Below are 12,700 nucleotides of genomic sequence, written 5' to 3'. Positions count from 1 at the left end.
TTAGTTGCTGAAAGCCTAAAACACAGTTAAAAGGTGATGAATGTCCAAAACTTTTAAAACTGAAACTTAAAGTAACTGCTGGCATTGGACCAACATAACATTAACTGTTTCTAGGCGTCTTTTGATAAAAGCTGTTAGTTTGTTTAACACACAGGGTCCAAAAATCAAACTAAGACTAGCATTGAAATAGGTCCAATCAGGGTGGATATTAGGGTGGTCCGCCACGGGGATTGGTTGAACCAGGATTCAAACCAGCTTTGTTGGGCTTCTCTCTCTGCCTTCTGTCAGGTCAGTCTTTCTCGTAGTTCCGCCATGGTGTCACTCACAACTCCGGTGTGGTGTGCATAGAAACAGCACTCTTCTTTCAGGGTGAGGCAGAGGCCTCCTTGCTGCATGAACAGAAGATCAAGACCCCGCCTGTTCTGTAAGACAACTTCAGAGAGTGAGGAGACTGATTTTTCTAGAAAGGATATAGATTTTTTGATCCTTTGCAGAGATTCGTCTACAGTCATCTGTAATTGTGAAAGACTCCGACTCTGGGTTACCAGGGCTGAGACACCAGTGGCTGTGTCGGTCACTCCTAGTCTGAGCAACATTGCTATTGATAGTCCTGTTAGCAGCTCTCTTTTCTGAAGGCGGCTGGCCTGCTCAAGGTATTGGTTCATTTCTTCTCTGGAATGGTATAGGACCCTGGGGATGACAGCAGCTAGCACACAGAAGTCAGCCGAAGCGTTCAAGTTTTCGGTAAAAACACATGGGCTTTTGCAGCCCAGCGCAGTGGCAAACCCATGTGCCGGACAAAGGGGCGATTGCCCATTTCTTGGATTTGTCTGTTTGTATGGTAGCTGCACAAACCTCTTTGTCAGCGGTGGTTGTTTCGCCCAAGCACACCCCCCGCCCGGTCATGCGACTAATAGTGATCCTACGAGATGGTGATCCGCCGCGGCATTGGAGCGGGGCCTGAGCGCTGGACCACAAAGGTAAACTGTTAAGAGCTACAGCCTCATAGAAGGGGGGTTGTGTATCATAGCATAGCCAACAAGACTGCGTAGCATTGGGGTTAGATTGATTTAAAGGCAAAAAGGTAGCGTCTAGCATTTGGTAAAGCGAATGAGAAGCGGTTGCTCTAGATTCGTTGGGAGAAGATTCCTGTTTAGGCAATGGGTACAAATTGTTGAATTGTGAGTTTTCTGACTGTACTACAATGTTGGGCCAACTGCTTTAGGCCTCACAATTGGGAGCCGGATAATTTGTACCACTTCGCTGGGATCTTTGCCTGGCTTATTCAAGAATGCTGACCACATTCTTCCTGTGGTCCAACTTGCGTCGGTTGGCTGTAAGACCTGCATGATCATCCGATGACAGACCTTAGACCGGTCACCGTAAAAGCCATAAAACACCTGTCCTATGAAATTAAAACTAGGCTGCATACAGCCCATAGGACCCCAAGTTACCTGCAGAAATTCATCTGCTCTTGGTGGTGCCCACCTGTTACTCAGGACTATTGTTTCACACCCCCAATAGCCGCAAAACCAATGTCCTAGCTGGTAACAATAGTCTTTGCCAGGCTTGGAGGCTGAACACCACACCAGTATGACTGCTACAGCTCAGAACAAGGATGGATGTCATGTGTTACCACGCTGGGGAAAATATCTCGAATGAGCACAGAAAACCTTGGGGTGCCTGCTGTAGTGACTTCTTGTATTACTCTATTGTTCACGGGATCGCGAAGAGCCCATCGGTATGGCTGATGGAAATTGGGATCAAACCTGGCTTGTGCCACAATCAGTGGCCACAGGACCAGGATTGCACAACAGTACCAGGGTTGCATGGATTTTGCCAGGGGTGAACTCCAGGAAGTGGCCAGGGTGTTTGCAGGCTCGTTCTTCATTTTCTCCGCTCTGGAATACAGGTTATAGCAGCGTCCAAGGGAGTAGTCCTGTAAATAGAAACTCAACATTTCCATTAGCATCACCTTGTGTATTCAATTTAAGGTCTGGCTTAATGGATTTCAGAGGACACCATTTAATCTCGCCTAATCTTTTTTAACGGCAGCATACCCATGTCTGGCTAGGACCAATTGCCACCCCCACTCCCATTGACCTAGCTCATTTTTGATGGTAACTAGCGGGCCTTCTAGCGCTTGGGTAGCCCAATGTTTCTGGGCAGGGCTACTTTTACTGTCTCCTCTAGAAAACTGATTTAATGCTAATAGGGCAGTGGCTAACAAGCACGCTTGATCTTTGGCCGGAATGGCGCTGGAAAAATTTTCTGACTTAGCCAGCACCTCTAGTTTTGTCTTCAGCATCTGGTTGGCACGCTCAACTATGGCTTGACCAGTGCTGTTATAAGGGATATCGTGGACTAAAGTGATGCCCCATTTAGAAGCAAACTCTTTCGTGGAACTAGAGACGAAATTTGTTCCATTATCAGTTTTTATACAGCTCGGGATTCCGAGCCATGCCACGGCCGTCAGCCAATGTTGGATGGTCACTTGAGAGTTTCTTTTCTGGTGCTGCGTAGCCACGATCATTCCTCTATAGCTGTCAATGGTTACGGCTAGCCAGGCTTGGGACTTCAGCAGTTAACAAAGTGTAAAATCAGTCTGCCACAGCGCTGAGGCCATGAGGCCTCTAGGGTTGATTCCACAGGACCATAGCAGTGCTTTTTGGCAATGGGGGCACGTGGCTATTATATGTTTCACGTCGGTGGCAGAAATTCCACATTTCTTGACTAGCACCTTGGCCCTGATGTGGAGTAATTCGTGAAGTTGGTGCGTGTCCTTGAGGGTCCACAACCCCTTGGTGGCAGAGTCCACTTTATCATTTCCAGCTTGAAAGAATCCTTTAATTGGGTCATGACTGTTAATGTGGATAACAGATATGGTGCCTTTCCTGGAACACAATGCTTTTTCCAGCATTATGGCGGTTGTGGACATTGCTACTCCTGGCCCTGACATGGACAAAGTTTGGCCACAGACATTGAATCGATGTTGAGGTGCTCAGTGGTGAACAGTCTGCATGCCAGGACCACGGCTGACGCCTCTAGCTGTTGAACTGAAAGATTATAATAAGTCATCTTTACGCAGTGCCACTGCTCTTTTGACTGCCACACTACGGCTGCGGTCGAGGTAGTTGAAGATGCATCAGTGAAAACCATTGGTCCTGGTAAGCGCCAGTCCTTGACTTTCTGTGGATGGTCGATGTCTATGATTGTTAAAAACCGTGTCCAAGGTGGTTTGATGGCATACTGAATCTCCCCCCCAAATCCTGTAAGGGCTAGGGCAAAGCACTCTAATACCGCAGGTGACTGTGCTGGGATCTGTTTACGAACAGGTAGGTATATGGTGGATGGCTCAATACCAAGATGACTCAGAGCAAGTTTTCTGCCCCTTATGACCAAATTAGCGAGGCACTCAACTCCGGGGGAGAACGTGCATGATGGCTTTCCCAGCACTACCCACTGTATCGGCCGAGCCTTATCGGGGGGCCCTTGGGCTAATGCTCCCACTCCCCCTCCTGGGAAACGCTAGAAAGCGTGCTTAAGTGTATCTGTTGTTCAATGTAGTCTAGGGAGCTAGTTGCCTCCGGTGTCAAAGTTTTCCATTCCCATGGGTGCTTTCCTTTCAGGAGACCGCACAGAGGGGCCATGACCTTGGGGGGTACCAATACAATATTGCAGAGCCACTGTAAGGATCCTACTAATTGCTGCATGTCCTTGAGGGTTTGAATGTCTCTCTTGATTTTTATCTGGGGGGAGGGGGTATGTAATAGTCTGTAATTCCGACCCCCAGAAAGGTCACACATGGTCCTCTTTTTATTTTGGCGGCAGCAATCCCGAATCCTTTCACTTCCAGTGCTGCTGAGATGGCTGAAATAAGTTGTTCTACTTGGGTCGCTGATGGGTGAGTGACTAGGATGTCATCCATATGTTGTATGATGGTCGCAGCTGGGTCACTACTCCGAACCAGTGTCAGCACTCGGTCGACTGTGATCTGGCAGATGGTGGGCGAGTTGACCATGCCTTGAGGTAACACTTTCCACTGGAAACGCAGGTTTGGACGCTGGCCATTTGGGAACATGATGGAGAAAGCAAACCTTTTCCTGTCTTCTTCATGCAGCGGTATCGAGAAAAAGCAGTCTTTAATGTCCAGCACTGCGCAGGGCTGTCCCTGCGGTATCATTGAATTCATAAGTAACAATGTCTGTACAGGGCCCATGGGTTTGATTGTTTTGTTTACTTCCCGTAAGTCATGCAACAGGCGAAAACCCTTGCCCGATCGCTTTGGGATGACAAAAACTGGGGTATTCCATGGGCTTGTGTAAGGTTCAATATGATCATGTCGCAGCTCACGCTCAACTAACGTGAGAAGGGCGGTCATTCGAGGCTTGGAGAGGGGCCACTGCACGACCCACACTGGGTCAGACGACTTCCATGTCAGCTTGATTGGCGGGAGTGGGTCTTTGGCAGTGGCCCTTAAGATAAATTTGTCACCTTAACTCTCAGCTGGCTCAACGCATCTCTTCCTTGCAGGGGCGGAGTCTTTGGCAGGACATATGGGAAGATAGTGATGGTTTTTTCAGGCCCTTTCTCGGCGTGGATTGTAATTGCAATTAGCTGAACACTTTTCCGTGCCCAGGATGTACTCCCAGCTCCACCCACCATAGCAGCCTCTTCTAATTCCCAGCATGTAGGCCAGTGGGTCTCTGAGATAACCGTGACATCTGCCCCGGTGTCAATTAAAAATGGAACGCTGATGGTGACAAGGTTTGGGGAGTGTGTCCAAGGAGGTGTAGGGATGTCATAAAGACACTAAATCCCCCAAACCACAGGAGGGTTATCACAGTTTACAGCCATGGCCACCCAGGGGCTGGGGTGTTGGGGGCTGGTCTAGCCTTTTGAGGCATGAAGGGGTCCGCCTGGGCCGCTGGCATCGCTGCAAAATTGGCTGCTTCTCATGGAGGCATTGGGTTTGGAAGATCCCCACCCCAGGGTGCGATGTAGTTGGGCTGCTTCACATTCCAAGTGGGAGGGGGCTGCACGCAGCCCGACTGCCCCCTCCCCTCCCTCCCCTTCCCGTTTCCTTGAAAATTGGAACTTCAGTCTTTAGCAAAATGACCCTTTTTCCCACAAGCCCAGCAAGGCCCCCTGGGTCGGGTCTGGCGGGGGGGATGTGAGGGGCATGTAGGAGGAGGTTTCCCTGATTAGGGACAGTTGATTGCAGCATGGCCCGACTGACCACAGTTAAAGCAAGCCATTACGTTAACGACTGCCGTCTGCACAACTGCCTGAATTGTGGCGAGATGTTCTTCCCTCGCAACATGTTTGGTCATGTCGGCGACGCTGGCTCCGGCCGGTACGACCGCAAAATTTCTTTGGCGGTTGAATTGCACTGTTGGCGAAGGCATTCTGCTACGACCGGGCCTTTCACTTCAGCCGGCAGGGCCGAAGAGTCAACCACTGCCTGCAAACGGTCTGAAAATTGAGTGAAACTTTCGCTCTTGCTCTGTCTTATAGTAGACCATGGGGATGGTTTGGCAACAACTCTGCAGGCTGAGCAGATAGCTTCTCTAGTGGCTCGGGTGGTTGCCATGATTCCTGGGCCCGCAGGCCCTCGGCTTGCACTTGGGGGGTGAGCATGTTTGGGTCCATGCCCATCAGGCACTGAAGGTTGGAGCCATGAAATGGGTGATCTGCTCCGGTTACTAAAGCTAGCTGCTTTTTCGCAATTTTCCTCCCACTCTTGCTTAAAAACAATCATCCCTGCCCCATCGAAAATCAATCTGCAAGTCTGTTTGATGTCAAAAGGTAACATGTCATCTCCCCTGAAAATGCCATCAATGAGAGTGGAGACCATTGCTGAATTAATTCCTTTGTCTGCAATAGCCTTAATGACAGCCTGTATGTCTTTGGAAATATGTTCTCTGATTTCCGCCTTGCCCTCCTAATCGGACCGGAAACGCCAATTGGGCCAACAGGGCCCAATCGGCACAGGAGATTCTTATCTTTTTCCAATCAGTAAGGGGGTTTCCTATGATTCGCCCTTTACTCGCGGAGGTGAGGGGGAGTTGCCTCTTAACTCGATATGCCCTTGTTACTTCCCTCTCCGAATCAGAGTTTGCTGTGGACCCGCCATCTGACCACCCGCCCTGACTGGTGTCTGAGTCAGAGCCGGAAGTCGACTGACTCGACATTTCCGGACTCCAGCATCTTTTTGTTGGGCTCCGGCCCTGGCTACCTCCCCTTTTGGGAGTGGAGCATTTCTTTCGCCTCGACTCGCCCCGCCTCCTGCTCACGGGGGTTCTGGCCATATAAAAGTATGTTTTTCAACGGGCACCCTGATTGGCTCTTTTTCTTTCACACGCATCCTCCCCCTTGGCCCAGCCGACCTCAGCGCCCCCCACCATGCAAATTTCCACCTCCAGTCGCTTGCGCAAGCTCGCGATGTCCATCGGTTCTGCCTCTCCCCGACCACCTGCTTTCTCACTCTGCCCTCCCTCTTGGTATTCAGCGCCATATTGTGGTGCGTAAGGCGGAAGCCTTTCTAAAACTTTTGACTCCAAGTCAGCTTTGGAGCGGCCAGCCTTGACAGCCTGATCGCCTCAAGGGGATCGAGCCTGTTCCGGCCCCATGGGAGTGCCAGGGCTTGGAGAGGGTATGGAGCACGCCTGCTCTTGCGAGGGCAGGGACTCAGTAGGGTCACAGTCAGCTGCCTGCGTGGCTGCCCCAACCCCCAATTTTGGGGTGATTCGGAGGCACATTTGCACGGCCTTCCATGTTTCCTGTTCCTGCAAAGCTTTCCGCAATGCGTATACAACCCTCCCCCATGATTTGAGCGATTTCCCACTGCCCGAGGACATAGTGTCCTCTGCGAGGGCGTCAGTGCACTTTCTCCATACTTCAGGGTGGAGTAAATCCACCAGATCGATAGCCCCTACCTGCATCAATCTTGTAACTGCAAGGATAAAATCCTTGGGCTTGTAGTCGATCCCCCACTGCTTATGTACCTGAGTTACAACCTTCACGAGCGCCTCCATTGTCGCCGTGGGTCCGGGAGCATCCTCCCCGCCGGGCTGGTCCCACCGCTCCAGCCATCGTTCACTCGTCCAGGTGATTCCCGTCTCCTGGGTGATCATCCTGGGTTTTGGCACCATTTGAAGCCATTAAACCAGCAGGGCGGCCTGGCTCGAGAATGACACAGCGTCTCCCTCAAGCCCGCTCGGACCATATGCACACAGACACCAATGTGGTGGATGGAAATACGGCGTTTATTAGGAAGCTGTTCTGCTTCTTATTCCATAAGTTGGCAGCGCCACTTCTGCCTGCTCCCATCAAGAACTGACTGAGATGAGAAGAAGGGTAGGAGGGAGAGAGGGGTGAGGGAGGCGCGCCCTTTCTCCTCGTACAGCACGAAATCATCCGATCGATGAGTCTTAACTCCCCGCATTTCCCCACAGCTGCAGGTCCCCTACAGCCCTGGAGGGCTCCTGTCCCATCTGCTCTGCTCCAGTCTCAAACAGGGACCAGCATTGTCCCAGCATCATCCGAGAGCTGAATGGGAAAGGATCTCAGCAAGTCTGCAGCCCAAGGTGTCAGCAAGAGGCCCAGAGCAGGTGGTTCAAGGCTTGATTTGGTGTGGATTGGCAAATGGCAAAGAACAGGGAGGGGGCAGCATGTCAGCACCTGGCTGAGGCCATGGGAACAAAGGTTTCCTGCTGTCGTGGCTGCTGTCCCCTCTTTCCCCTTGCCCCCATTGTCTTTTGTCTCTGGCCAGCCCCCGGTGAAGAGCCTGGCTCTGTGTTCTCCATCAGCTCCTGGGTGGCACTGCCAGGCTGGGATGAGGAGCCCCTGAGCCTTCCCTGCTGCGGGCTGGACAAGCCCAGCTCCCTCAGCCTCTCCTCACAGCCCAAGGGCTGCAGCCCCAGCTTGGAGGCCCTGGCGTGAGCCTGCTGCAGCTGCCAGACATCTTTCCTGCCCTGGGGAACCCAAGCCAGGCCCCAGGGACCGGGATCATGCATGTCCTTGATGTCCTGCTCACACAGCCCCGGCCCCTTGTCCCCGTGCCAGGCTCTGGGCTGGATCCTGTGCAACATCCTTAGGCTGTGGCTCCAGGAGCACCGGGGGGACAGCGGGGGACAGGGGACCCCACTGGGCATGGACAGTGTTGGACTTCTCTGGGGGGGTCAGTGTGAGGGGGGGCTGGGGCAGAGTGACCAACGCAGTGACCTCACACAGCCCCCTGTGATGTCACAGCCTGCTCTGTGACGTCACACAACTGCTCTGTGATGTCACAAACCACTCTGGGATGTCACACAGCCACATTGTAATGTCACATGGTACATGTAATGTAATGGTTCTGTGATGTCACAGCCAGCTCTATGATGTCACATCCAAATCTGTGATGTCACAGACATTTCTGTGATGTCAGATCTCCATCCTGTGATGTCACAGTCTGGCCTGTGACATCGTTGACACAACTGGTCTCTGATGTCACAAACCACTCTTTGATGTCACAAACCCACATTGTTATGTCACAGCGAATTCTGTGATGTCATAGCCTGCTCTGTGATGTCACACCTCCCCACTGTGATGTCACAGCCAGATTTGTGATGTCACATCTACCTCTGTGATGTCACATAACTGATGTCTGATGTCACAAATCACTCTGCGATGTCACAGAGCCACATTGTAATGTCACATCCTGCTCTATGATGTCACAGCCTGCTCTGTGATGTCACACAACTGGACTATGATATCACAAACCACTCTGATGTCCCACAGCCACATTGTAATGTCACAGCCACCTCTGTGACGTCACAACCTGCTCTGTGATGTCATAGCCAACACTGTGATGTCACAGAAATCGACTATGATGTCACAGCGCATTCTGTGTTGTCATAGCCAGACCTGTGATATCACAGCCTGCTCTATGATGTCATATCTCTCTCCTGTGATGTCACAACCTGCTCTGTGATGTCACACAAATCGTCTATGACGTCATAGTGTGTTCAGTGATGTCACAGCCAGCCCCGTGATGTCACAGCCTGCTCTGTGACATCACACAACTTGTCGATGATGTCACAGCCATCTCTATGGTGTCACAGGCTGCTCTATAATGTCAGACCTCCACCCTGTGATATCACAGCCTGCTCTGTGACATCACATCCAAATCTCTGATGTCACAGCCAGCTCTGTGACATCACAGCTTGCTCTGTGATGTCACACAGCCACATTGTAATGTCACAGTGAATTCTGTCATGTCACAATTTACTCCATGATGTCACAGCACATTCTGTGATGTTATAGCCTGCTCTGTGATGTCATAGCCTCTTCTGTGATGTCACACTCTTTTATGTCACACATCTGGTCTGTGATGTCACAAACCACTCTATGATGTCACACAGCCACATCATAATGTCACACCCTACTCTGTGATGTCACTGCCTGCTCTATGATGTCAGACCTCCACCCTGTGATGTCACAGCCTGCTCTGTAACCTCACAGCCTGCTCTGTGATGTCACACAACTGGTCTCTGATGTCACAAACCACTCTGTGATGTCACACAGCCACATTGTAATGTCACAGTCTGCTCTGTGACGTCAGACCTCCACCCTGTGATGTCACAGCCAGATCTGTGATGTCACAGAGACAGCCCATGATGTCACAGCTGCTCAGTGACCTCACAGAACCCACTCTGTGATGTCACAGCCCACTCTGTCACCTCATTTCACCAGATGATAAATTGTCTACCCCAGGTGAGCACACACTGCTCCTTCTCCAAACTGTAGTGGTTTAGATTTGCCAATTTCTTTTTCCTGGCCAATTCACCAAATAAATGTTGTGGTTGTAAAGCAGTAACTAAAAAATCACTAGAAAACTTACTTATTTCTTGCTGTGAGATATGGATTAGAACAAGAGCAAAACAGGCTTAAAACTTAAAAGTAATAAAGAAAGTTTATTAACAAAACTACAAGAATAAGGAAACCAGAATAAACCTCCAGAAAACTTCTTTATCCCCCACTACCTAACCATTCCCTTGTTCACATAACAACATAGGGACAAAAAACTTTGGAACTTTGGTGTTTAAAACAGTCCCAATTCCTGCTAGAGTCTTTTCATCAGTCTTTGTAGAGAAACAGAAATCTTCTTCTGCTAATTTATGGGGTTTCTCATGAGAAAACTATTTCCGTTCTAGTTTTCTATTTCTTTGATGCCAGCTGCCTGGAAATCCTGTCATCAATTCACTCCTCCCATTTCACATCACTCTGAGGTGTGTATGGGTCAATGAGTCTAGGGATGTCATTTTTAAAGATGAGTTATTCAAAGGCAAAAGTTCTCTTCATCTGTCTCGGTGAGCCTCCCTGGAAACAGTTTTCTCATTGCCCCTCAAGGCCTCAAATCTTCACTTCACTCTGTTCCAGCACCTCACTGGAACAGAGTTTTTGCTCAAAATCCACACTTTGAACTACTTTATTCCTCCCTATATACTCTGTCATGAATTAAAGGAGTTTTTTCAGAACACTATTGTCTATCTCCACAGCTCATCTTATAGCTATCTTAAAGGCAAAGTCACCCCATGACACAAACCCACTGGCCCATGGACACCACACAATGCCCATGGTGGAAGGAGGGGAACTGGAAGTTCTCCAGCCTCAGTGTCCTGCCAGCTCAGCCAGGCCCACTGGAACATTGGGCTCCAGCCCCAGCAGGGACCAGCAGAGAGACCCCAGCACAGAAGAATGCATGTGGAAAGGGGAGGGGAAATATGTTCATCATTTTGGGCTCATGATTACCAGATGTCTGTTTAGTCTGGGACAATCAATGAATGGGGGTGTGCAAAATACAGAATAGAAACAGAAACTTCCCTGTGCTCAGCATGCCCGGCTTTGGGAGGAGCTGTCCCCCCGAGCATCCGGCCACATAATAAAGAATGCTGCTCCTCAATGCTGCATTGGTGCTGAGCAGTTTTGATTTTAGGGAATTTTGGGCACACTCCCAGTGCCAAGGAAAGCTGTGTCTCCTGCTGTTCACAAACAGAGAAGGGCTGCTGGGAGATGTGGTGGTCAGAGGCTGCCTGGGGCACAGTGACCATGGAATAATCGAGTTTTCAATATTCTGGGACAGAAGGAGGGGCAGCAACAAAACTTCTACACTGGAATTATGGAAGGCAGACTTTGGCCAATTCAGGATGCAGATTTGGGGAGAACTGAATCAGGTACTGATTTTTGTAAGGGAAACAGCCCTTAAAAACAAAGGGGTCCAGGAAGGATGGACACACCTCAGGAAAGTAAACTTAAGGGGGAAGGAGCAGCCTGTCCCTGTGTGCCAAAAGATGAATGAGTGAGGAAAATGCCTGGCCTGGCTGGGCATGGAGCTTTTTCCAGGAACTCAGGAAAGACCATGGACACATCACCTTTGGACAGAGGGGCAGGAAACTCAGGAAATATTCAGGGATGTCTTTAGGTCATGCAGAAAGGAAATGAGAGAGGTGGAAGCTCAATTAGGACTTAACCTGGCTGCTTCTGTGAAGGATAACAAAAATAATGTTATCAATACATTAATGGCAAAGGAGATTAAGTAAGGACAGCCCCCATTCCTTATTGGGGGGATAAGGTTCCCAAAGATGAGGAAGAGGACTATTGGGATCAGAGCACACAGGTCCAACTGAGTGATGTTAGAAAAGGTATTTTATTGCACAGTCCATCAGTCTCAGGGAAGGGTGAGACACTTATGATTATACATTCAACATCATCACCTCAGAAACCACCTAAATTCTATTTGCAATCTCATTTATAAACTTTTTAACCAATCAAGAGGTCACACAAAAGCTCAGCGGCATCTTCATAAACCAATCATCAATTACTTTGTCTCACACAATGCTGCTGAAATGTGTCTTTTCTTATCCAACTATAGAACACTACAGAAACTTACATTGCTGTATCTGTAATTCCTTACTGACTTTAGAACAGGTTATATGTGAAACTTCAAAATCTCTATTATCTTACTGAACATATTTATTCACTTATAGAATGCAAGCATTTCTACTTGCTGAAAGCATGTGTCAAACATATTTTGACTTAAATTACAGCCTTCTACTCTTACTTTATGTTTGTACAGGTTCATTGTTGTAAAGCCCCAAGCCTTCCCCGTGGTCTCAGGTCAAACTCTGTGTCCATCTCTGTCTCTGGGCCTGTATGCTCAAGGCCCTGAGAGCTCTCTGTGCCTGCATTTCCCACACAGCCCAGCTTGGGCTCCCCTGGCAGCTGCCTGAGGGTGCCCTGGGTGCCCTGGGCCAGAGCAGCAATAAAGAGATTGAACTGAGCTGGCCCCAGCCCTGAGCCCTGGGGACACCCCTGGATGTGGCTCCATTCCCCAGCACTCCTCGGGCCTGCCCATCCAGACAGATTTTGAGCCGGGGAACAGATGCTGCAGAGGCTGTTGGATCAAGTTGCTGGGAGCAATCCCAGCAGTTTGGGATTAGTGCAGCTGTGGCTCTGCACAAGAGAGCTCTTCAGCCACTTTCTCTCTTTTCCTCCCTCTGGCCATGGAGGCAGCTCGTGACTTCAGCGTGTGCCTCGTGTGTGCAAAGAGCAAATCTGGGCAGAATCGGGGCATGGAGCCTTTGGGGCATCTTGGCAGCTGTGCTGGGCACAGAAGGTGTTTTCCATTGCACTGAGACTGTCTGCTGTGCAAAGTGGA

At 49.8% G+C, this 12,700-nt stretch overlaps 2 protein-coding genes across 3 annotated transcripts in view; both read left to right on the top strand.

The window, feature by feature from the left end:
* Window positions 1-12,700, top strand: part of LOC147649057 (uncharacterized) — a 400,363-nt gene that overhangs the window by 130,883 nt on the left and 256,780 nt on the right. The gene's annotated exons all lie outside the window — the stretch shown is intronic.
* Window positions 1-12,700, top strand: part of LOC147649065 (uncharacterized) — a 257,416-nt gene that overhangs the window by 189,664 nt on the left and 55,052 nt on the right. The gene's annotated exons all lie outside the window — the stretch shown is intronic.

This window comes from Cyanistes caeruleus, chromosome 28 (genome assembly GCF_971803275.1).
Source record: "Cyanistes caeruleus chromosome 28, bCyaCae1.hap1.1, whole genome shotgun sequence".
Classification (NCBI taxonomy): domain Eukaryota; kingdom Metazoa; phylum Chordata; class Aves; order Passeriformes; family Paridae; genus Cyanistes; species Cyanistes caeruleus.
The sequence above is the reverse complement of the archived record's forward strand: the minus strand, read 5'-3'. Positions and strand labels throughout refer to the sequence as shown.